General features: G+C 46.7%; 2 pseudogenes; one reads left to right on the forward strand and one right to left on the reverse strand.

Moving 5' to 3' along the window:
• Positions 1–25,694, forward strand: part of LOC131588506 (zinc finger protein 850-like) — a 398,523-nt pseudogene that overhangs the window by 319,036 nt on the left and 53,793 nt on the right.
• The window catches only part of LOC131588515 (zinc finger protein 850-like), a 136,987-nt pseudogene that overhangs the window by 8,372 nt on the left and 102,921 nt on the right, over positions 1–25,694 (reverse strand).

The raw sequence follows: 25,694 nt of genomic DNA on the forward strand, positions 1-25,694 counted from the left end.
AGGGAATTTTGATGTTATAATTCCCCAATTTATTGGGTCTCCTGCTGCCTTTGGTATTGGCAGACAGGCAGTTATTTTGCTGCTGTTTTGCATGTTGGCAAAATCTTTAATTAATCTAATCATCCCATTTTCTGTCTGAATAGTATTAGAGACTTTTATCACTTGTGTTTCTGGCTGCACCCCCACATCCCTCTTCATTCTCAAATGAAGAGTTGTCAGCTGATCCTTTTGTATTTCACATCCCAAGCTAACAGTGATTCCAACTGATGGCAGTGAAGGCCATAAAAAAATCACCATTACAGTCACTGGCAGCCTAGACATTTGAAACAATCAAACCCACTTTATCTGCAGCTTTGTTGGCCCCACAGTTTGTGGAGTCCACAGTGCAGGGGAAACCTTCTTCACCCTGGTGTAATGTATGCAGGGATCCAGTCCAGCTCCTTTGACTGCTGTCAAGGTAGTTAACAGTACCTGATAGGGTCCATTCCACCTTTCTTTTAATGGTTCTTCCTTCCAGCTTTTAACGTACACTTCATCTCCCGGGGGGATGTCATGAACTGGATTCTCAAGAGTCAGCGGCCTATTCCACACAAGGGTGCTCTGAAGTCGAGCTCAAGCTTTTCCAAGAGACAGAACATAATTCTACACCTCTTGCTTCCCTGTAACATGTACATTTGGATTAGGTTCAGGGGATTCATATGGTTTCCCATCCAATATCTCATAAGGACTGACTGACATCCCGCTTCTAGGCTTTATCCAAATCCTCAGCAGTGCTATTGGTAAAGCTTGTGGCTGCTGCAATTTAGCCTCTTGGCATATTTTGCTGATCTGCCTCTTCAATGTCTGATTCATCCTCTCTACCTGTCCACTGGATTGGGGTCTCCATGGTGTATGGAGATGCCAAGCTATTCCCAGTAACCTACTCACCTCCCTCACTACTGTGGCTGTGAAATGTGGGCCCCTATCTGATGATATTCCTAGAGGCACCCCAAATCTTGGAATGATTTCTTGCAGTAACCACTTGACTGTCTCTTTTGCTTGATTTGTGCAACAGGGAAGAGCTTCTGGCCATCCTGAAAATGTGTCAAGCCCTACCAATAGATATTTGTATTCTCGTGTTCTTGGTAATTCTACAAAATCTACTTGCCAATAATCTCCTGGTTCTACTCCTACCCAAATTTTCCCTAATTGTGCCTGTCGTCTAGCCACTGGATTGTTCTTTAAGCAAATTTCACATTTTGACATTACTGATTTTGCCATTGTTGACATCTGTACTGAAATTAAACTTTGTTTTAACAATTTCACCAGTGCCTCTGCACTCCAATGACATTTGTTATGTTTAATTTGTAGAACTTCTCTCATTATTGAGGGGGGTACCACTACTTGTCCCTGTGTAGTCACATACCACCCTTCTGAATTCTTCTGTGCATTCAGTGAGCATCCCAATTTCACATCTTTTATTGAACATTTTGGTTCTGGGGGTAAATTGAATTGAGATACATTAGTTTTTAAAGGTATCAATGCCATTGCAGTTTGTACTTCTCGAGCAGCTTGTCGGGCTGTCCAGTCTGCTTTCCCATTTCCCTCATGAATTTTGGAGCTTCCTGATTGGTGAGCTTTGCAGTGCATGATTGCTACTTGCTCAGGCTTTTATACTGCTTTTATTAATTGCAGGACTGCATCTTGATGTTTAATGTGTGTGCCTTGAGAAGACAGCAGTCCTCTTTCTTTCCACAGTGCCCTGTGTACATGCACCACTCCAAAAGCATGTTTTGAATCAGTTCAGATATTTACTTTGTTCCCTTCACTCATCTCTAATGCCCTGGTTAAAGCAACCAGTTCTGCTCGTTGGGCAGATGTGTTTGCTAGTAAGGAAGAATGCTGGATTCAAAAGGTTAGCTGTCTTTAGTGTGACATCATCCTGCACAGTTGGGATTAACTGGAATTTCATCATCCTGCTTGGAGATAGCCAATGCCCCCCCTTTTGTTCTAAAACAGTGGTCACCATGTGTGGCACATAGACATCTGTGTGTCTACCCATCGTGAGTTTCCTGGCTTCTTGGATCAGCATCACAGTGGCTGCAACTGCCCGCAGGCATGAAGGCCATCCGGCACTCACGTTGTCAAGTTGTTTGGAAAAGCAGCCTACCAGCCTTTTCCAGCTTCCCAAATGTTGGGTCAGCACTCCCAGTGCTGGGTGTGATCTTTCATGCACAAACAGCTGAAAATCTTTGAATAAAATCAGACAATCCTAACACCGGAGCTGTTGTCAATGCCTCCTTCAGTCTGAGGAAGGTCTCCTTCTGTGGTTTGCCCCAGGTAAGCGGTTGTGTCTTCTGGGCTTCATACAGGGGCTCTGCAATTAGTCCATAGTCCATGATCCATAGGTGGTACCACTCTGTCATCCCAAGGAAAACTCACAGCTCATGTAGGTTCTGGGGTTCTGGAATGGCACAAATGGCTTGAATACGATTAGTACCCAGCTTACATTGTCCTTGTGAGATTTCACACCCCAGGTAAATCACAGTCTGTTGGGCAATTTGTGCCTTTTCTTTAGACACCTTATATCCTCCCATTCCCAGCTGATTTAAAATTTCAATTGTTACCTTTATGCAGTCTGTTGAGATGTTAAACACATCTCTGCTGAGTGGCGGAAAAGAAACATTAAAATTCCTTTCCCCAAGGCAAAGACAAACCTAGTGTGACCAGAGAAATAAGTTTTTAAGCCATTTTAAAGTTGGTCTATTTTGCCAGCAGCTAATCCCAGGCAGGGCAGAGTGTGAGTGTAATTGAGAGGCAGAGTGGAATTGTCCCGGTGCCTTCCCCAGCAGCTGTGGCGAGGGCAGGCACAGAAAGGGCTGAAGCTGCAAGAGTGAGAGCAAGGATTGTCCCGCAGTGGCTGGAGATGGCAAAGGAGGGTGGCCAGGCCGAGGATTTGAGCAGAGGATCTGTGGGCAGGCCCAGGGGCTTCCCCCGCTGGGGAGCCCTGGCTGCTGCTGCGTTGCCTTCAGTGCAGGCTCAGGGGTGGCCTGTTTAATATTCCCTTCCAATTCAGATTTCTGAGTCTGGAAGAGCCATGGCTGGGGCATCAATCATTTTATTTTTTTCATTTTGTTAAGTTTTGTTTTCTTTCTTTTGTCCACTCGATAACATTGAGACTATCTGGGGCTAAAGAAGTCACACAATTTTCTGCCTAGAAAAGACAATCCTCAGTCCATCTCCTGCAATTCCCTGTTAATCATAAGAATTGCTGCAGCTCCATTTTAGTCCTGGGTAACATTATTTCTGAGATTCCCTGAAACCTCTCAGGGTCAATACATGACAAAGCTTCAGTCAAAATAGGTCTCAAATATTTAAAAATTTTCTCTACCATTTCCCTTTCTTTTTTTCCAGGTACAGAAAGCTGCCTTTTAGCCTGAAAATGAAGCCATTTCACAGAGGCTTCCTCTGCCTCTTCTCCTTGTCCTCCTGACTGGATCAAGTCATCCACATCCTGCATTAAGCCAGTCCCTGGGGGTGAGGTCAATTCCTTTGATATTTCCTGCAAGGCTTGCCCCAATCAGGCCGGTGCTTCCATGGGTCCCTGCAGAAGGACCGTCCATGTCTTGAGCATTTTCCCTTCTACCTCTTGTTGCTAGCCCAAGGCAGAATTCTGTTTGCATCCTCTGGGAGTGGGCAGATCCCCAGAAAGCATCTTTTGCATCAAGTTGTGAATGGCAGCAGTGTGAGGAGGGCACCTGGTTCAGGCTGGTGTAAGGATCTGAGAGTGTGGGGTGCCTCGGTTTCATCATCTCATTTCTTCTTCTTGGGTCCTGCAGCATTCTGTGGATTCCATTGGATTTCTTGTTTGGCAGGATAGGAGCATTCTAGGGAGCCATCCCTGGCTCCCCAAGCCGTGCCTTGAGCAGGACTCCCAGACAGGCTGTGAGCCCTTCCTTCCCTCCCTTGGAACAGGGGATTGCTTTTCGACACCTCTTGTCCTGGTGGCTTGAGGGAAATTTGGAGAGGCTCCATATCTAATTTTGCCAATTTCCCTGGGGCTGCCCACACTTGTGGGTTCACTTCAGCCTAGGCTCTGCCAGACATTTGACACAGAGGTTCAACAGAACCAGCCTCTGTATCACCTTTTGCAACATTAATCTGAATTCCCAATTTAGCCATCAAATCCCTTCCCAGTAAATTACAATCACAATTGTGAGCAAATAAAAATTCCTGCATTTCAAACCCATCCCCCACATCTTCTAATAGTGGCTGAATAAAACACGCCCACTCATCTATCCGACTTAATGCCTTAATTATTAAAATATTCCCTAACACCTTTAGGTGTAAGATTCCCGAGTGGATGGAGAGGCCCCTGTGTCCATCAGGAAAGGTCTCCTCTGGATCCAGAGCCACCCTGGATGTTCCCAAGGGCTGCAGTGTGGTGGGTCCCTGGTGGAATGGGAGCTGTGAGACCGCTAAGAATCCGTGTCCATCAAGGGCTGGACTTGCTGGTGCTGAGGGTGCTCCTGTCTGTGCTTGCAGTGTCCTTGTGCCCTGCAGCTGGAAGGCTGATTCCTTGCCAGGGGCTGTTTGGGTGGGCTGTCCCCTGGCCAGGAGGGCAATGCCTGTGCCAGGTGCTTGTGGCCGAGGGTGTCCCCTGGGTGCTGGGGCCCCCTTGGGCCCTGGGCTTGATCCCTCAGGGGCTGTAGGAACTGTGCCATGGCCTTTGCCTTCAGCTTGGCCTTTTGCTCATCCCTTGCTGCATTCAGCTGCTGAGCCTTTGGGAGCAAGTGCTGCAGGGGCTTCTTGTGGCCCTGCTGCAGCCCCCCTCAGTGCCTGTGGGTGCTCATCGTGTGGCAGCTGCTGAGCTTTCTGCAAAATCCTTCCTTTCTGCAGGGACCCAGCACAAAATGCTTAAAAGATGATCTGGATCCTTGCAGGTCTAATCCCCATTTCTGAGCTGTTCCTTCCTGGTGCTGGCTGTGCTGAGGCTCCCCTCCCCAGCCCGTATCCCAGAGCCGGTCCCTGTCCTGCCGCAGTGTCCAAAGGCGGCCCCCCCGGCGGGCAGGGCCGGCAGCTCCACGGGGCCGGGCAGCGGCCGGGGCGTCCCGCAGCCTCCTGGGGGCCGGGGGCCACTGCCGGCCCTGCCCGGGGGGTGCTGGGGTCAGGCAGCGCCCGGCGCTGAGCCCCGGCTGCCCCACAGCCCCGGCCCGGCCCCACAGCTCCCCACAGGCCCCCAGCCCGTGCTCCGGGTGCCGCAGCTCTGTGCCCGCTCCTGCCGCTCCCAGCTCAGAGAAACCCCCTGAAATCCTGACCTCCTTGTTTTTCCTCTTCCTGGAATCTGGAGGTACAGAGGATCTGGATCAGCTGGTGTGGTGCTTTAAGCACTAGCTAAAAATCACTAGAATACTTAGTCATTTGTTGCTATGAGTTATGGATTTGCAGAAGGGCAAAGCAGGCTTAAAACATAAAAGGAATAAAGAAATTTTTTTACTAGAACTGCAAAATTAAGAAACCAGAATAAAACCTCCAGACACCTTTTCTTTCCATCCCACCTTTTGCCTTGCCCAACTGACAATATAGAGAGAAAATCTGATGTTTAAAGCTGTCCCAGCTATGCAATTTCATCATTCATCATTTCATCAGTCTTTGTAGAGAGAGTTCTCTCTTGTCATTCCATGGAGAGTTTTCCTTAAGAAAAACAGTTTCTCGTGGCTTTTCATGTCTCTTGATTGGCAGCTGCCCAGAAAAAACTCTGCCTTCATGAACCCCTTCCCATTTCACACCACTCAGAGGTGCGTTCATGGGCCATGAACTCAAGGAGTATTATTTTAAGGATGAGTTATTCAAAGGCAAAGGTTCTCTTCATTTCTCCCTGTGATCATCTCTGGGAACAGAGGTTTTCTCTTTTTCTTCCTGGGTGCTCAAGTATCTCCATCAACTCTCACTTTTCATTCTCTGTTCCAGCATATCATGGGATCACAGCTACTCTCCCATCTGCTTAGCTCATCAGTGGATACCTTTGCTCAGAGTTCATGGTTTGAATAGTTCATTCCACCTTATACTCTTTTCATGAATTAAAGGAGTTATTCAGAAACATTGTTCATCTCCATGGCCTTATCAAAAGAGTATTTTAGCTTATTAAAGCATGTCCTCATTCTCCTTCCATCTGAGGCTTGATTCCTTCCTTCACTGACTTGGATGGTTTATGTTGTCTCTTTACATGATGATCACTCTCCCTTTCCTCTCTCTGGAAAAGGATTAAATCTGCAGGTCTCATCTGGGTAGTGAAGTGGTTTAAATCTGGCCCAAGTCTTGTGGATGCTCACGGGCAGAGGCTGGGGCTGTTTTTGATGGGTGATTTTTCAGTGGCTGTGCTGGGGGAGGGTGGCCAGCATCTCAGCACGCTGCAGGCCGATGGCTTCCCCTGCCCGTACTCGGCAGTTTCTGGTGAAATCCAGCGGCAGCAGAAATTTCAGCTGAGCCAGGGACCGGCCTGGCCCGGCAGTGCTGCTGTTCAGGGCTCGGCGGGCTTCCCGAGGGGCTCAGCCACTCTGGGAAAGGGCTCCTGCCATTCTCCATCCCCTTCCCGGGAGCTGCTGGGCTCTGGCCCCACGCCCCCACCCCGAGGCCGTACAGGCTGTGGGGAAAGCGGGGAGGGGGGGGCCCGGCTGCACCAGAGCTCTGTTATGTTTTAAAGCCAGAAACACAAAAGACCCAAAAGCTCCTGGCTTTAGGGTTAAAAGGTGGTATTCACAAAGGTAATCTCACTTTTCAGTGGTCAAAAATACTGCCAGAACTGGCCAGCTATTGGCCAGGTCTCAGGCAGAGAAGAAACTCCCAGCAGCCTCTCTCAGAGCCATCGTATTCGTGGATGTTTGCGACTTTTTTTCTTAAATGCCAACCCATCAGAGCTGGCAAATTTGGAGGATGAGACCCTTCTGAAAAACATTTCCAATGCTCAGTATTTTTCTCTACCCCCTCTTTTCTATCATCCCTTTTCTTACCCCATAGATTGCTCCTGCTGCTTCTTGCCTTAAGCACATTCCTGCACACTCCCCTTCAGCCAATCCCTTCCCAGCACACCAACACCATCCATCCCCTGTTGTCTAAATCCCTTCTGGACTTCCCTTATTGTCCCCCCTTGCCGCGGCGGTGTCGATGACAGGGGTGCCGCGACTACCCTGAAAAAGCCGTCCTGAACAGGGCTCAGCGGCAGCGTGCAGGCGACGCGGAGAGACTAGAGAGCTGTATGGCATTCCACTGAGAAATAGCCTTTATTATAGCAGGGCCCTCAGTGAAGGGAGCCAGTGACAGTAGCTCCTCAAACTGGGGAAAAAACAGGGTATTTATAGAGGAGGAGAGGGGCGGGGGAAACTGGGATACATGTATCGGGGTGGATTGATAGGGAGGGAAACCAATGGGGTGTAACAAATTAACATGTTCAACTCTAGGGCCTCTGGGAGTGACACTTTTTCTCTGCATGACATAGAAGTGTCTTGCCTAGGGAGAAGCTCTCCAGGGGAGAGCCAAGATTTCTGAACTGCCTGGTTCCCCGGCCTCCACCCCCCCTGGGTGTCCATGTCCTTAATTCCCTCTGGGAGAATGTGCAAACTACCTCCACAGGCTCCCAAGGGACCCTTGAGAGATATTTTGGGGTCATTATCCCTTTCTCCAGGATGCCCCTCTGGCATTCCATTTTCTCCCCACATTGGTCCTACCTGGAGACTGCCTGTGCTCCCCTAGGCCCCCGTGCCCCCCTTGAGGGGAATTTGGGGAGGTGGGAGGGGGGAGCGCCAAGGCCGGGCCCCCCCGCGCTGTGGTGGCGGGAGCGGCTGCAGTGGGGAGCGAGTGCGGGCGGAAGCGGCCGAGAGCCCAGCGCTGCCCCAGGCCGAGCTGGCCCAGCTCCATCCGTGCCCCTGCGGTGGGATGCTGTGGGACTGGGGGGGAAGAGGGAGGCGGCAGTGGGTGCTGGGCCTGGGGGCAGGAGGAGAAGGGAAGGAGAAGCAGGGCTGAAGAACAAAATGTTCAAAGGATGTATGTGGGAGGAGAAGGTGGGACTGTGCAGGAGAAGGGGGAAGAGGAGTGTCAGGAAGAGTAGGGACATGGAGGAGGAGGAGGAGCAGGAAGAGGGAGCAGCACAAGGTTCCACCCTCCCTGTATGTGCAGTCCCAGGAGTGTTGCCCTGCCCACAGTCAGCAGGTGACTGGGGAGGGTGATCCACAATATTCACTGGGCTGAATCTTGGTGTTTCTGAGCTTTATTGGGCTAAATGTTGGTGCTTTGTTTTTTTGCAGGGGCTGAATCTTTCTATTTTGGAGGGGGTTTTGCCTGGATTTGGTGTTTGGGTAGTTTTTGATCAGTGTTTTGATGTTTGGAGGATATTTGGGCTGAATCTTGGTGTTTTAGAGATTCTTACAGACACAAGATGCCCAATGACTTCCTGAGATGAACTTGGGCAAGGAGGAACCCCAGCCCAAGGATCTCTCCTCTTGTTTTTTCCCCCAAACCAGGAATTTTCATTCCCAAACTGTGTCCAGATGGAAGAGGAGGAGGAAAAGCCCTGGAGATCCCGCACAATGAAAGGCTGGAAACCCAGTCCAGGGAGCTGCGAGGAGGAAAGATCCCCCCAGTGCCAGGAACACGGCCAGAGATCCAGCCAGAGCTCAGAGCTGGGGGAGAAGCCCCACAAGTGCTTGGAATGTGGGAAGGGCTTCAGGTGGAGCTCTGAGCTGCTCCGCCACCAGGTGATCCACACTGGAGAAAAGCCCTACGAGTGTGGGGAATGTGGGAAGAGCTTCAGCCGGAGCTCCAGCCTGAGGAATCACCAGAGGATCCACACTGGGGAAAAGCCCTATGAGTGTGGAAAATGTGGGAAGAGCTTCAGAGAGATCTCTCACCTGATGACACACCAGGTGATCCACACTGGGGAACGGCCCTACACCTGCTTGGAATGTGGGAAGAGCTTTGGGTGGAGCTCTGACCTGAGAAAACACCAGCTCATCCACACTGGGGAGAGGCCCTACGAGTGTCCTGAGTGTGGGAAGAGGTTTCAGCGCAGCTCCAGTGTCCTCGTACATGAGCGGATTCACACAGAGGAGAGGCCCTTCCGCTGCCCCGACTGCGGGAAGGGCTTCAAGTACAACTCCCACCTCACCATCCACCGGCGCATCCACAGTGGGGAGAGGCCCTACGAGTGTCCCCAGTGTGGGAAGAGCTTCTCAGACAGCTCAGCCTTGACCCGACACCAACGGAGGAACCAGTAAGGGAAGCCCTGCGAGTGCCCCGAGTGCGGGAAGAGCTTCGTGCGCTGCTCCAGCTCCATCCCCCATGGGAGGATCGGCGTTGGATGATCCCCAGTGACCCCCGTTGGGCAGAGCTCTGGTGATCCGTGGTCCTGGTGATCCGTGTTGGGAAGACACCTGGCTGGGAGGCTCCACATCTTCCTGGCTCCCTGTGGGCACCTGGATGAAATCAAGGGAATGAAAATCCAACAGGATACAGATAAACAATGGGAATGCCTTGAGGAGAGTGGATTTGTTGACTTTAAATCCTAGAGAACCTTTTTCCGTCACCTCAGGAGCTCTGCGGGCAGAGAAAATGGGGTGACATGGAGCTTGGGAGCCCTGGAGGGGAGCACACACGCTCTGGGGGAGGGAGGACACAATCCCCAGTACCCCCCTCACCTTCTTCCTCAGGTAGAAGCCAAGCCCCAGCACCAGGAAGACAAAGCCCAACAAGGAGCCCCTGATGCCCATCAGCATCTTGCTGTGGGCAGTGTTTCACGGCATCCCTGGGGCAACTGCCAGATTTAGAACCCCCAAAACCTCTCACAGACACCCCAAGCCCCTCCAAAGACCCTCCCTGTTTCCCCCAGCCCACCCAGGACCGTCTGAAACCTCTTTTGGAGTCACTAATTTTAAAAAATGAAGAATTTTAGAAAAATTGGAGATCTTAGCTAGAGATAGGCCTTGCTGGAACTAGTTAGAGTTAATGATTAAGTGAAAAGCAGGATTTGAGATAATGAAGCTTAGACTTAGGTAAAAAATTACTTTTCATTGTATGTGTGTTCAGCTGTGCTTATAATGAGAAAAGAGAAACTGATCAACGGGTTCAGGAAGATCACAGACCTTACATCTGGAAACCCATTTAAAAGTCACAAGGGAGAAAATTTGAGTTGTACCAAATGTCATTTGTAATGTCACCCATTGTAAAGGTAGAAAGGTGAGAGTGAGGAAGAGCGGTTTTCCTTCATCTCTTGATGACCTCTCCTCGCCAAAATGACTCCGTCCTCAAATTAGGGAGCCCACCACATAGGCATAATGACATTTTAAAAACATTACCATTCATTTTTATCTGAAGTGGGGAATGGGAAGTGTTAGCATTATAAATATGTATTCATATTTTGGATATTCAACACTTTTGTGAATAAAAACACACTGGAATCTTTTGTCAACTTGCAGTGCGTATTAAGGGGTGACTCCCACACTCGCCCAGTGCTGTGATTAAACATCCACTCTGTAACTTTAAACTGTTGGAGAGGTTTTTTCTCCATTAACAGATTGATATTGATACTGGATCAATATTGCTAGTTTGGTAAATCACTGCCAGTCTCTTCCCAGCCTCCCCAGGACCCACCAGAGCCCCTCCTGTTCCTCTCAGGATCCCACAGCCCCCTCCCAATTTCCCCCCACTGCCCCTGCACCCTAAACCCTCTCCCAGTCCCTTCTCAGTCCCACCAGGACTCATCAAGTCCCCTCCCAGTCTTATCCCAGCACAACCAACCTCATCCCAATCCCTGCTTTCCAATCCCAAATCTCCTTCCATCCCTTCCAGACTCACTCAAATCCCTCCCAGTGACACTCAGCACCCCCAAACTCCCTCCCAGTGTCCACGGGGACCCCCAGAACCCCATCCCACCCTCCCCAACATCCTTCAAAACCCTTCTCAGCTATTCTTGACCTGCAAACCCCTCTTCCAGTTTAAACCAGTCTAGCTCCCAGTTCCTCCCAGCAGGAGCTGCTGGCTCCAGTCCCCGCTGGGGAGCATGGCAGTGGCCAGCACGTGGCCCGAGAGCTGCTGCTGGCCCTGGGAGCAGCTCAGCTGGATGTGAGCAGGGGAGAAATCCATCAGGGAGCAGAGCAGGCGGCCGGGGCCGGGCTGGGAGCTCGAGGGCACCAGCGAGATGGACACGATGGGGACAGTGGGAGAGAGTGGAGATGAGTGGGATGAGCTGAGGGAGAACTGGGAGAGATGGGAGACGAGTGATGTGGTGTTGGAGGGGACCGGGAATGGACTGGGAGGGACTGGGGTGGCACTGAAAGGGATGAGAGTGGATACTGGGACACTGGAAGAGAGTGTGGAGGTCTGGGAGTGAAGTGGGAATGAACTCGGAAGAGACTGGGAACGGGCTAAAAAGGAGTGGGAGTGACTCTGGGGCCTCTGGGCGCGGACTGTGGTGGCACTGGGCGGGACTGTGGTGGCACTGGGCGGGACTGTGGTGGCACTGGGAGGGACTGTGGTGGCACTGGGCGGGACTGTGGTGGCACTGGGAGGGACTGGGAATGAAGTGCGCGGCACTGGGAGGCCGAGTCCAGCGCGGGGCTCTCGGCTCTGTGGATCTGCCCGGCAACTGATGAGTCATCAGAGAGACGCGCTCTGATTGGCTGAGGAGCGGCAGATCCACGGAGGGGCGAGATGGACATGGAGGATCACTGGGAGAGGCTGGGATGGACTGGGAGAGCCACGGGAGCCACTGGGAGGGACAAGGGGCCCCCGGGATGGGCAGAAGGAAAGCTGAGGGCTCTGGGGTGATTCCCAGGGAGGTTTGGAGGGGCACGGCCGGGTCCCTCTCTGTGCCCCGCGAGCAGCGTCCCGGACAGAAAAGTTCAGGAGCGGGAGGAGGTGTTTCTCAAGATTGATTTTAATCCTCATTCTCCTGGTCTGATTTGCTCAGTCCTAAGTTAAGTTCATTTCCCCATGTCGGGCTGTTGTGCCCCTGATGGTGATCCCTGAGTGACCTCTCCCTGTCCTTGTCCCGAACCACGAGGACTTGGATTTGTTTCAGTTCAGTGGAATTCATGGTGATTTGGGGGGAGCTGGAGCAAAGCAGCTGGAAAGCACAGTGGGGTTGAGAGGGACTGAACCAGGGCAGGAGTTGGGGCTGCCTCGAGTGAGCTCTCACAGTGTGATCCTTCATGGGGTCTTTCTAAGGGAATTTTGTTGAAGTTTGACATTGATTCTTAAAAAGCAGAGTCACAAGTGGAGCTCCGCTTTCACCTTGAAATGAGGGGATGGAACGTGGGCGCTGGGACTTCTGTAACCTCAAGTTGTTCCTTGATACTGGACACTTTAGCTTTGGCAATCTGAAGCCCTTCAGCAGCAATGTCTCTGCCACCCCCTGGTTTCTGGCTCAGACCCAGCTCGCAGCTTGGACAAGGTCTGGGCTTTGTCCTCTTGAGCTTCGTGAGCCTCCCGGGAAGCACCAGCCCTCCCCAGCCCACCCTTGGTAGGACTTTTTCTTTTCTCTCTCCTGACGATTTTATCGCCAAAACTGCCGTGGGAACGTTGTATCCAAGCACATCCTCCAGCGCTGCACTTTCCTCCTGTGAATTCCCTGTGCAGGGAATGTGTCTGTGCTTTTCCCTGCTCTGTTCACTGACAAACAAACCTGAGCCCGTGGGACTGTCAGAGCTCCTTCATGCAATGAAATCAGGTTGTGTTTCTCATGGCATGTTCTGGAGGAGCTTTTCTTGGTGTGTCTTGTGCTGCTGGAGATGACACAAGAGCCAGGAGGGAACAGAAGCTGCTGCTGCCCGTTGGCTCAGGGCCAGGGAACCAAGTTGTGCTCCCGTGCAGTTGGGCCCTGCTGGAAGCAGAGCCGCCTTTCCCTTGAGCAGCTCAAGCTTGTGACAGCTCCAAACAGGAAACCTCAGCAGAAAACTCTTCCTCCAAACTCAGCTGCTTTCCCTCCTGCAGCTGTTTGGGAAAGAGCCTCAAAGCACAGACTCTGCTGGGAGCCATTGGTGCATTTCCTCCCTCCCGGCAGCAGCAGCAGCTCCTGAGCCCTTCACGGGCTCCTGTCCCTTCGCAAACCCTTCAGCTCCCTTTGAACTCTCAGCAGCCACGAACATATGCATTTCTTTCATATTTAAGCTGCATTTAAACTTCTCTTTTTCTCTCCTCTCTATCCTTTTAATCTCCTCTTTATCTCCTTTAATCCCGTCAGCACCAGTAGGATGGGGATGGAGTCTTGGGGTGGGTGTGGGATGAACTGAGGATCCAACAGAGAAGGGCAAGGCAGAGGGGAGAGGACTCAGCCAACCCTTCTCCTGCTCTCTCCTCCCCCAGGCTCCAGCTAAAGCAAGTCAGACTGGAAAGGATCCCACAAATGCTGTGTTCTCCTCCCTCTGAGCTTGGCTGGGGATCCTCAGCTTCAGCCTGGTGCAGTGATGGCTTAGATTAGCTAATTTGAGTTTTTTGGCTAATGCACTAAATAATGTGGTGGGTTTAGCACTGGCTGAAATCTCCAGGGCACTTACTCATTTCTGGCTGTGAGATATGGATTAGGAGAAGGGCAAAACAGGCTTAAAACTTAGAAGCAATAAAGAAACTTTATTAACTGGAGTACAAGAATAAGAAACCAGAATAAAACTTTCAGAACACCTTTCCTCCCCCTGAATAACTTTTTTTTGTTTTATCTGACATTGTCGAGATAAAACTTGTGATTTTAAAACAATATTAATTATGCAATAGTTTTTATTAGATTTTGTTATGTCATGGAGACTTTTTTACAAGGAACAGGTTTTTTGTGTTTTTTTATTTTTATAAATAGCAGCCGCCTGGGAAGAAATTTTGCTATTGTGACGTTTTTCTCATTTTTACAGCCCTCTGAGATGTGTGTCTATGGGTTATGAATTCATGGGGTGTTATTTTAAGGATGAGTTGTTTGAAGGCAAATGTTTTCTTCATCTGTTTTTGTGATCATCTCTGGGAACAGAAGTTTTCTTCTTCTCTCCCTGGGGGCAACGGTTTTTTATTGTTTTTATTTATTTTTCTGTTCAAACTTTTTATGGGATTACAGTTATTTTAACATTTGGTTGGTTTCATTAATGTTTTTTTTTTTGTTTAGATTTACAGTTTGAATATTTTTTTATACTTTTTTCATTAATTAAAGGATTTTTGTTTTAATTTAAATTTTTTCTTTTTTTTTTCTATCAGAGGTTTGACTTTTTTTTTACTGACTTTGATGTTTTTATGTTGTTTTTTTGCGTGTTGTTAGTCTGTCCTTTTCTGTCCCTGTAGAGATGAACAAGGTTTGTAGGTCTCATCTGTGTATTGAAAGGGTTAATATCTTGCCCAGGCCTGTGGCTGGTTACTCGCTCTGTGCTGGGGCAGCTGCCGGAGCTGTTCCTGCTGGATGATTTTCCCGTGGCTGCACTGGGATCTCAGCAGCCAGGCCAGCACTCAGAGGCCGCTTCCGCTCCCCCTGCCCGGCAGCTTCTGCAGAAACTCAGTGGCAGCAGAATTTCAGCCGAGCCGGGGGCTGGCCCGGCCCGGCAGCGCCGCTGGAAGGGGCTGGGCGGGTTCCCCGGGAAGGGCTCGGCCCCCCGGGAACGGGACCCAGAGGGATTCCCGGGAGGGGCCAGCGCTGCAGCAGAGCCCGGCCCGGCCCCGCCAGGGCCCAACAGGGGCCGGATCCCCGTTACCTGCTCAGGGACAGAAGAAAAACAGAAAGAGGTTCCCAGGCTTGGGTTTTTGAAATGTGGTACTCACATGTTGCAGCGGCCTCAGGGAGACAAAGAGTTACATTGTCCCACCCCAAACCCCTTGTTAAGGGCGGCCCAGGAGCTCTGATTGGGTTTGAGTCCCTGGGGGGTTCTCCCTTGGTGTGTTTCTAATGGTCCCTGACCCTGAACTCCACCCTCAAAGGTGTAAACCCTCGGTTCTGTCCCTCAAAAACCCCTGCTGTGCCTCTGTTCGGGGCTCTCTGTTCTGGACCTGAGTTTGTTCTCATGCTGAATAAATGGTTTCATGAACAGGAGCCCGTCTTGTTGGTGTTTCATGCTGGTCCCCAGAACCCTGCTGCTTCTCTGGACGAGATCCTGAGGTTGCTGACTGCAACAAATGGTGAGAGAATGCGGGCATCCAGCGAAGCACCAGGAGAACAGCAGGACCCAGCTCCATGGACACCTCGTAAGTCCCCGGCTGATGGCTTGAGAGCCGGCGAGACCCCCGCCTTGGAAAGGAGGACTCGAGAGTACCTGGCAGGGAGACTGGGTTGAGAGTGCCTCAGGCATGGGGAAGAAAAGGGATTACGGAGGTGTGGGAGCCGAGACCAGACGCTGGGACAAGCACCTAACATCACCCAACGAGACGTATTATGGACGATATCAACACTATGGACGATATCAACATTATGGACGATTATGTACGGTATGGCTCTTCCAGTGGACTGTTTTTGTCTTCTGTGGAGTTCCTTTTTTGGTGTATACCTTCCTGTACCTTCCCCTTTCCTCTGTTCCTAAGGGCAGGACAAAGGGTGAAAAAAGCTAAGATGGCTCGGGGTTGCTGCCGACTCCCCGTCACCCCAGTGTCTTTCTGCCATCCCATCCCCTGTTTTCCTGAAGGCAGGCAAGGGACGGAGAACATCCAGAGTGATGCGGGTCTGCTGCCGTCTGCCCGCCGTTCCGTGTCCTCCTTCACCCCCTGTCTCTCCATATTCCCCGTTCCCTGTCCGGGAAAGCCTGTCCCGGCCTCCCCCCCCATCCCAAGATGGCGCCGGCCACGCGGTCTGGGATCCCTTGTTTCCCGCCTTGCTCCTTCTTTTCCGGTCCCAAACCTTCCCTTCCCGAACCTCCCAGTAACTCCTGCTTGGCCCCATCCCTTTGTTCGGTGCTCCACCCCTGGGGGCTGTGCTTGTTCCATCGTGGGCAACACCTCCTCCGGGGAAATCGAAACTGTAACCGAGCTCCGAAAGCCGGTGTTTCACCGAGATCATCTAAAGAGGCGACGCCCACATGGGAGCCGGAGCCGAAGCTGGAGATCGAAGAATTCGGCCCCTCGTAAGAGATCTAAGAGCTGCACCCTTCCGAAAAGAGAATCCTAAAGTGGAAGAGACTGAACTAAAAAATCATTATGTTTGCATTAAGTGCCATCACAGTTTAATTTGCCCGGCGTAGTCCGAGATTTGAGTGTTTGTTTTCAATTTTGTTTTTTCTGTTTGCTTAATGTGTTTTGTTATTGAGCTATTGGTGTCCCACAAAGCAAAGTGGGTGCTCTGTGGAAGAGGTGAGATTTTAAAGTGTATGTTTGGAAACATTTTAAGCTCCTAATTAAAATTTGAAAAAAAAAAAAAAATAATAATAAAAAAGGAGCAGATGTTGCAGCGGCCTCAGGGAGACAAAGAGTTATATTGTCCCACCCCAAACCCCTTGTTAAGGGCGGCCCAGGAGTTCTGATTGGGTTTGAGTCCCTGGGGGGTTCTCCCTTGGTGTGTTTCTAATGGTCCCTGACCCTGAACTCCACCCTCAAAGGTGTAAACCCTCGGTTCTGTCCCTCAAAAACCCCTGCTGTGCCTCTGTTCGGGGCTCTCTGTTCTGGACCTGAGTTTGTTCTCATGCTGAATAAATGGTTTCATGAACAGGAGCCCGTCTCGTTGGTGTTTCATGCTGGTCCCCAGAACCCTGCTGCTTCTCTGGACGAGATCCTGAGGTTGCAGACTGCAACACTCACACAAGCAGATCTAATTTTGAATAGTAAAAAATGTTGTCAGTTCTCAGAATGAGCCAAATATTCTCACCCTGCAGAATCTCAATAAGAAGAACCTAAAGCACAGTGGATATCCTGCTGCAGTTTGGTGGTTTTTTCATTCCTACATAGTCTACATAATGTTTGAAATAAGTAGTGTTATAAATGACTTTCAAATTTCCAAACAATCAATCTAATTAATTGATAAAATACTTTAATAAATTGGAAACAAAATAAAAAAAGAATACAATTTAGTAAAAGAATACAATTTAGTAAGAAAGATACAATTTAGTAAATATATTCAGGTATATCTATTTCTATATATATGTGCTGTTGAAGAATGGCTCGCTTCTCGAAGCCATAGCTCCTTGGAAGGCCTGCACAACCCTGACTTTGAGCTAGCATAAGTCCTTGGCAAAATATTGTATCAAAGAAATGAAGAAGACTAAGTGTTAATAAGACAATGAAGAATAAGAATTTAGGATGAGAAATCTGCTAAATGTATCTTAATAAGTTTTACTAAAAAGTATCTTATAGAGCTTGGGTGTTATGAGCTCGACCAATAGAAATGTAGAAATTAATGTGTGAAAAACAGCAATTATTCAATCATAGTAGAATACAGATGGCATGTTAGCTTTTCAAAATACTATAAAAATGTAGCTAAGATTGTAATAAATTTGGAACAAGCTGCTAACTCACACTGGGTCGTCTCTTGATTCCCGAACCCGTCTCCTACATTTTGTCACCCAAAACAGGGACCCAGGGATTACAAATAAAGCCAGCACGCTGCCTGAGGACCTTGTCAAGAGGCTCAGTATTGCAGAAATGCAGTAAAAGAATCCAGTGGATTCTGGAATAAGGAGAGAAGGCGATTCGGCACAAAGCGCCTGGAGAGGTTAAGAGGATCTGACGGCCGTCCTCCGAAGTGCCGGTAGCAGCGCTATCTCGGGAAATGGAGAGAGAAGCGGCATTATCGCTGCTGGCAGAATTTCTCGCTAAGTGAGAGCCCGGTGTAAGCACAAAAAAACTCCAAGAGCTATGTAAATGGGCAAAAGAGAAGGGATTTATGCAAGATTCCATGGAAATCTTTAACCAAACAGAGTGGCAAAAAATTGGAGATGCCTTATGGGATGCCACTATTGATGGCAGTAAATCTGCTAGAGACCTTGCTACCACTTGGAGAGAAATTATTCATGCGCTAAATCAATACCAAGCTGAAAAACATATGGCATTAGCTGCACAAAAAATGTTAGGAGGGGAAGATATAGAAGTGTCAGCAAAATCAAGTTCTTTTTTATTCACTGACCCTAGTCCTGCAAAAGGTATTAAAGTGCCTGTCAAAACAAGTGCAAAAGAAATTGCCAATCAAGAGACAGGACTGACCTCAGTAACTCCGAATGCATCCCCCTTATCTCCTGTGAACAAACAACACAACACAGAAACAGGAGGCAAAGACTGTACAATTTCCCAATTCCGTACAACTAGTGCAAAAAACTCTGGGGATGAAAGCTCAGCTGATGAAGCTGACGGAACACCCTCTGATATTACAGTTCCAAAACACAAGAGGCCATCAGATAAACTTGTAAAAAAAGTAATCAAGAAAATGAGCAATCTAAATCCTCATGGAAGACAGCCAGTAGGTGACATGATAATTACCACTTCAGGGGGAATGCAGATATGACCAGTTGAATCTCACAGTCGCTGGTCTGCAGTAATCAGGGATGCTATTTTAGAAGGACAATGGGAAGTTGCAGCTGCCTGTTCTCCACATGCCTATCCAGTACAGCAAGGAACTCTTGCTAATGGCCAGCCTGCAGCACAATATACACCTTTTGAATGGAAATTAATGCAGCAATTACGAAATACAGTTACTCAATATGGACTACATTCAGAGCCCTCTAAGCAAATGATTAATTATATTTTTGCATCTAATGTTTTGTCACCTGATGATTGTATGGCCATAGCAAAACTATTACTCACTCCCTCACAGTATGTATTGTGGGAGTGAGAATGGGAATCTGGCTGTAAGAGAATTATAAATACACCACGACAGCCAATTGATCCTCTTCATGGTGCCACTATCGATATGTTAATGGGCAAAGGTATCTATGCATCAGCGGCACAGCAATTACAATTTCCAGCAGATTTGCATAATGCATCTGCTGAGGAAGCAAAGCAAGCCCTGTGGAGGATTCCAGCTGATAAAAGAGCACCAAGCTACACCACTATCAAACAGGGAATGAATGAGTCTTTTGACTCTTTTATTAAGACTTGTCATTTCACTCGATCAGGCAACAGACCTAACTCCTGAAGTACGAGAACAATTAACAAGGACTTTAGCACTTGAGAATGCAAATCCAAAAGCTAAAATGATACTAGCTACTCTCCCAGGCACAGCTGACTTGGGAACAATGTTAGAACACATGGCCAATGCAGTGTATCAACAGCAAGCTGCTTTTATGTCAGAGGCTGTAGCTAGTGTTGTGAAAACACAAAATGAAACAATGTTAAATGTAATAACCAGCCAAAACCAAGCTTTTGCTGCGGCTTTAAAACCTCTTGTAAAAGGAGGACGCTTCTGACCGACAAATGTTTGCTTTCGGTGTGGAAAAACTGGGCATTTACAAAAGCAATGTGTAGGCAATGTAAGGTGTAATAATTGCCATTCTAATACTCATGCTACCATGAGTATTAGATTGATGCCTACCATGACTGCGAAAGGCAGTCGTGTGCGGATAACAGCAACTGCCCCCGAGACCCAGAGTTATGCCCTGCAACCACAGGAAGCCTGGGAATCGACTTGGAAACAGCAGTAGGAGTTACCCTTATAGACAATCAGCCGCAAAAGATACCTACAACTTTCAAAGGTCCAATTCATTCCTCTAAACACGATGTAGGAGCATTATTGCTAGAACGTTCATCGGCAGGCTTAAAAGGTATCTTGGTGATACCAGGACTCATTGATGCAGATTACACGGGAGTTATTCAAATTGTTGCATATACACTGCATCCGCCTTTGTTTATACCTCAAGGCAGTAAAATTGCACAAATAATTCCCTTTCAAAATCTTGTATCTGCAATGATGAAAGGATCCAAACCTATGTGACCCATGAGAGGAGATGCTTGCTTTGGTTCAACAGGACCAGTTACATACCTAACACTACGAATGCATGATCATCCTGTTCAAAAAACAACCATCATAAATGGAAAAGAACAGATAAATATACAAGCACTGTTAGATACAGGTGCAGATATTACCATCATTTCTAGTAAAATTTGGCCACCCTGTTGGCCATTGCAAACAACCACAACTGCTGTGGATGGAGTTGCAGGAGTGTCTGCAGCTGCTTCAGTCACACCTAATCCTCTAACATTTGTGCTTGAAGAAAGGCCTGTGCAGTTGCAACAGTAATACCTTTGCCAGAAGGAACATTTGCCCTCATTGGTCGAGAATGTTTAACTCAATGGGGAGTGGTACTAACTACCCCAGATTCGGTTTTCTCACCGCGGTCCCTGCAGTGCAGCCAGCCCCATGACAACTGACCTGGAAAAGTAATGATCCTGTGTGGGTGGAGCAGTGGCCGCTAAGTGAGGAACGGCTGCAAAAAGCACATGAATTGGTTAATGCAAAACATATTAAACCATCAGTAAGTCCATGGAGTACACCTATTTTTGTTATACCCAAGAAATCAGGAAAATGGAGACTTTTGCATGATTTACGAAAAGTTAATGAACAAATGCAGCCCATGGGAGCTTTACAACCAGGATTACCTTCACCTGCAATGTTACCACAAAAGTGGCCACTGTTAATTGTTGGTTTAAAAGACTGTTTTTTCACTATTCCACTACATCCAGATGATACAAAACGGTTTGCATTCACATTACCTGCAATTAATAAAGAGAAACCTAGTGAGAGATATGAATGGATTGTACTGCCTCAAGGAATGCGCAGTAGTCCCACATTGTGTCAGCTGTTTGTGTCCACAGCTTTGCAGCCAATACATGAACAATGGCCACAAGCTATCATCTATCATTATATGGATGATATTCTCATTGCACAGGAACACCCTTTTACAGATGAACAATTAAAGGTGCTCACACAAGTATTGTCTAATGCTGGATTACAAATTGTTCCTGAGAAAACCTAAAAAACTGCCCCATGGAAATACTTAGGCTGGCAAATTAGTGACAGCATAATACATCTACTGAAAGCAACACTGAATTACAAAATACAAAATCTTACAGATGTACAAACTTTAATGGGTGATTTACAATGGGTCCACACTGTTGTTGGAATTACTAATGAAGATCTTGCCCCCTTGTGACCTTTATTAAAAGGAACTAACCCTGCTGCTCCAATTGTTCTCACAGAAACACAGCAACAATGTATTTAATATCTTGCTTCTTTACTTGTTACCAGATGGCCATCACAGCGTGTAATAAATTTACCTCTTTGTTTGCTTGTTATTTCACAGCCTTCTTCAGTGTGTGCCATCATTGCTCAATGGCAAAAGAAAAACAGGGGAGAGTATCTGGTTTACATAATTGAGTGGGTCTTTGTATCAATGCAACCTAAGCATAGCTTACAGACCCGGATGGAACAAGTGGGAGAGACAATTAAAAAAGGTTGTGATCATACAATTGCTTTTTCAGGAAATGGACCAGTGAGTACTCATAACCCAATGACTGCTGCTGATCTTGAACGGACAATGCATCACTCTTATCCTCTTCAGCTTGCATTATTGGCATACAATGGGCAAGTAACTAATGAAATTCCAAAAAGTAAAGTTATTCAAATATTGAAAGATCATAATTGGATTCAATTGCCTAAACATTCATTAATTCCTTTAAAAGAGGGACATACAGTTTTTACAGATGCTGGTAAAACAACCAGACGAGCAGCAATTGTCTGGCAGCAACAGGGATCTTGGACTTACCATATTTTGCACGCTGAGCAGGGAGACTCATTACAGATGCTTGAACTAGCAGCAGTTTGTTGGGCTATGTGTCGGTGGATAAAATGTCCCCTTCATGTGGTTACAGATTCATTGTATGTTGCAGGTATTTTGAAAAGGATTGAGGATGCTTTTATTAAGGAAACTCAAAATAAACGGTTAATGCAGTTGTTTCAACAAATACAACAAGCTACATGATTAAGATCAGCACCATATTGTCTAATACATATTAGAAGTCATAAATTTCAAGAAGGCCTTGGTCTTGGCAATCATATTGCAGATCAATTAGTTAGTTGGGTGCAGAGGAGAGTTCCTCTCAATCAGCTTGAGTTTGCTCGTATGGCTCATGAAGTTTCATCAAAATGCAAAGGGCCTACAAAGACAGTTCTCATTATCAATTTCAGAAGCACAAGGAATTGTACAAGCATGTCCACAATGTAGTCATCATGGTCCTGGGTTAGGGATAGGAGTCAACCCTAGAGGGTTAAAAGCCCTAGAGATATGGCAGATGGATGTTACCCATGTTTCTGAATTTGGCAGATTAAAATATGTACATGTTACTGTAGATACCTATTCAAAATTTGTATGGGCTACAGCCCAGACAGGAGAAAAGAGTTTGCATGTAAAGAAACATTTAACCCAATGTTTTGCTATTATGGGGGTCCCAGAGTGAATTAAGACTGATAATGGCCCTGCATATGCCATTGACAATATTAGAAAATTCATGCAGCAATGGGGAGTTGAGCATATTGAAGGGATTCCAAACTCTCCTACAGGACAAGCAATAGTGGAACGAACTAACAGAACCTTAAAGAAATATCTTAACAAATTCAAAGATATCTCTGACCCAAAAGAAAAATTAGATGAAGTTCTTTTTGTAATTAACCATTTGTGTGTTTTCGCAGATTGTCAAGACCCTCCAGCTGTCATACACAATGAATGTGTAAAATCAAGTGTTGTAACTAATGAAGTATTTGTTCCTTACAGAGAGCCTAAAACAGGACATTGTACAGGACCAGCTAAAGTCCTATTTAATGGCCGAGGCTACGTGTGTGTTGATACCCCTACAGGACTGTTATGGGTGCCGAGTAAATGGACACGAGCCACGATCAACCACATCAACAGTGGGATATCACAGCCAGACTGCAAGGAAGTAGATGGTGGCGAGAAAGTAAACAGTGGCAACTTGCCCTTGAGCCATTAGTGAGAGAAGTCAATTATCTATTAGGTGTACAAGTTGATTATAGAACTCCCTATATAGAAAGCGTTTATTTTTCTGTTTATCTACAATGGGTTAAAGAAAAATTAGAAGGTATAAGGTGTTGGTATTGTAAAACCACAGAAAAATTGTGGATAAGAATTGTGTGTGAAGGTTGTAAAAGAGATTTGTGGGGATATCAGAGATCAGAACCTCACAGAGGTTGTCTTAGGTGTTATAGAGAAATTCACCATTTAACTCCGCTTGCTGCATTGACAAAATACTTACATTGTTCTTTAACACAGGCAGAAGCCGTATCATTATGGGAAAATGTGGGTGCATTAGAAAGAGCCAATCTAATATTTAGAATTCAGAAAATAGCAACTTTTACAAAACTTGCTCAGAAAACAAATATAATTGCAGCACAGTGCAAAAAATGGACTATTTCACGTAGACAGTGAGAAAGAGTTCAAAATGGCAACTGGCATTTTCATTCTCGTAATTTTACCTTTAATAACAGGCATGTTAACTAGAGAGACCATAGATCCATGGGAAAATGTATGGGTTTCACTTGCTCGTAGTTTAAATACTACGACCTTCTGTGCTAGTCTGTCGACACCTCAGTCTCCTTTCATTATTTGTCTGATTGGTGTTCCAGGCAATGAATCAAGGTGGACTTTGTTAGACAAGGCAATGAAAGAGACTCAGGACATTTTTAAGACAAGGTGTCTAGGGAATGGATATAAGAATTTTTCACAATGTATGGAGAATTATGATGTTTGGAATGATCATCTTCCAGAAGGCCCTGAGCCACAAGAAATTGATCTAGCAGATTCATTAGATGCTGCTTATTGTATTTATCTAAATGCTAGCAACAAATTGTGTGCAAAAGGTACTGATCAAAGATGTGAACAATCCAATATCATCACATTGACAAGTCCAACTGGCAATTTTTTGCAGTGGTGTGCTAAAATGGTGAGGAATGCATCAAACCCTGTATTTGGGACTCAATCCCCTCGTAGACTACCAACAGGTTATTTTCTAATTTGTGGTAACAGAGCATGGGCAGGTATCCCATCACAACCTGTTGGAGGTCTTTGCACAATTGGACAACTCAGCGTGGCGCTTCCACACCATCATCCTAATAGCACACATCGTGTCAGATGGAAAAGAGATCTTTGTCAAATTTTGAGTTCTTACTGTGATGATAATTTGGATTTATGGAACAGATGGCAAGTGGTTTTTGTTTCTACCTTTTGCCAGGTGCTGCTGCTGCTAGAGCTCATCGCAATTTAAAGAAACTTAGTTGTTGGGTTGTAAAACAAGCAAACGGTACTAGCAGAGTACTTTCTGAATTAGCAATTGATATGTCACAAGTTCAGCATGCAGTACTGCAAAATCGAGCAGGCACTGATTTTTTGTTGTTAGCACATGGTCATGGATGTGAAGACTTTGATGGTATGTGTTGTATGGACTTACAAGATCATTCAGAATCCATCCACAAGGAAATTCAAGAACTCATGCAACATACACAGAAGATCAAAGAAGATGTGGGATTCTTTGGGATTGATGAACTGGCTGATTGGCTTGGACTGACAGGATGGGTTAAGAGTTTATGTAAAACAGGATTATTAATTATCTGTGTTATGATCATTGGATTGTTATGTGTTAGTTGTGCAATATCCTTTGCAATTTTGTTGGATATTGCAATATCCTTTGCAATATCCAACAAAATCAAGTGTTTGTTTGTTAAGGTAACCAAAGTCATGGTTGTGCAGACGGAAAACGGGGGAATTGTTGAAGAATGGCTCGCTTCTCGAGGCCATAGCTCCTTGGAAGGCCTGCACAACCCTGACTTTGAGCTAGCATAAATCCTTTGCAAAATACTGTATCAAAGAAATGAAGAAGACTAAGTGTTAATAAGACAATGAAGAATAAGAATTTAGGATGAGAAATCTGCTAAATGTATCTTAATAAGTTTTACTAAAAAGTATCTTATAGAGCTTGGGTGTTATGAGCTGGTCCAACAGAAATGTAGAAATTAATGCATGAAAAATAGCAATTATCCAATCATAGTAAAATACAGATCACATGTTAGCTTTTCAAAATACTATAAAAATGTAGCTAAGATTGTAATAAATTTGGAACAAGCAACTAACTCACATTGGGTCGTCTCTTGATTCCCGAACCTGTCTCTTACAATGTGCATACAATTGGGCAGTGGTTACAGATGGTTAAGGCATAAGCAAAACCGACTGGGGTACAGGGGGTGCTTCTCACCTCACCTCACGTACAAAATAAAGCACTTCAAACTAAACTTATATACTGTATGCTTATAAATATTCATTCATGTTTCCCGTAAGTTTCCTCCTATTTCTGATTTTGCTGACTTTACGTCACCTTTCTTCAATGGCGCATGCTTCACTTGTTGTTAGGGGGTCTTCAGTCTTCTTTTGGGGGTCTTTTGGCGAAGGTTTCTCCTCTTCCTCATTGTCCTTTGGATAACCTTACAGGTTTGCCTGTGTGTACTAAGCGTTGTGTTATGTTGGTCTACTAATTACTCTTATATTTTCTAATCTTTAGGCCCAATGCCTAGATTCATCCTAATTTTGTCCATCTCAAGGCCATTTTGGTCTTGAGACACCATTTATCTTCTAAACTACATCCTGTGCCTTAATTTTGACATGCAACATCTGCAAAGGGGTACATCTGCTTTATAACACTGATTCTTGATAGTTTCTAATAATGACTTTAATAACAGCTGCAATTTAGTTAGCACAAACCAATTCCATTTATTACACTGGGAATGG

The sequence above is a fragment of the Poecile atricapillus genome, chromosome 26 (genome assembly GCF_030490865.1).
Source record: "Poecile atricapillus isolate bPoeAtr1 chromosome 26, bPoeAtr1.hap1, whole genome shotgun sequence".
In the NCBI taxonomy this organism is placed as follows: Eukaryota; Metazoa; Chordata; class Aves; order Passeriformes; family Paridae; genus Poecile; species Poecile atricapillus.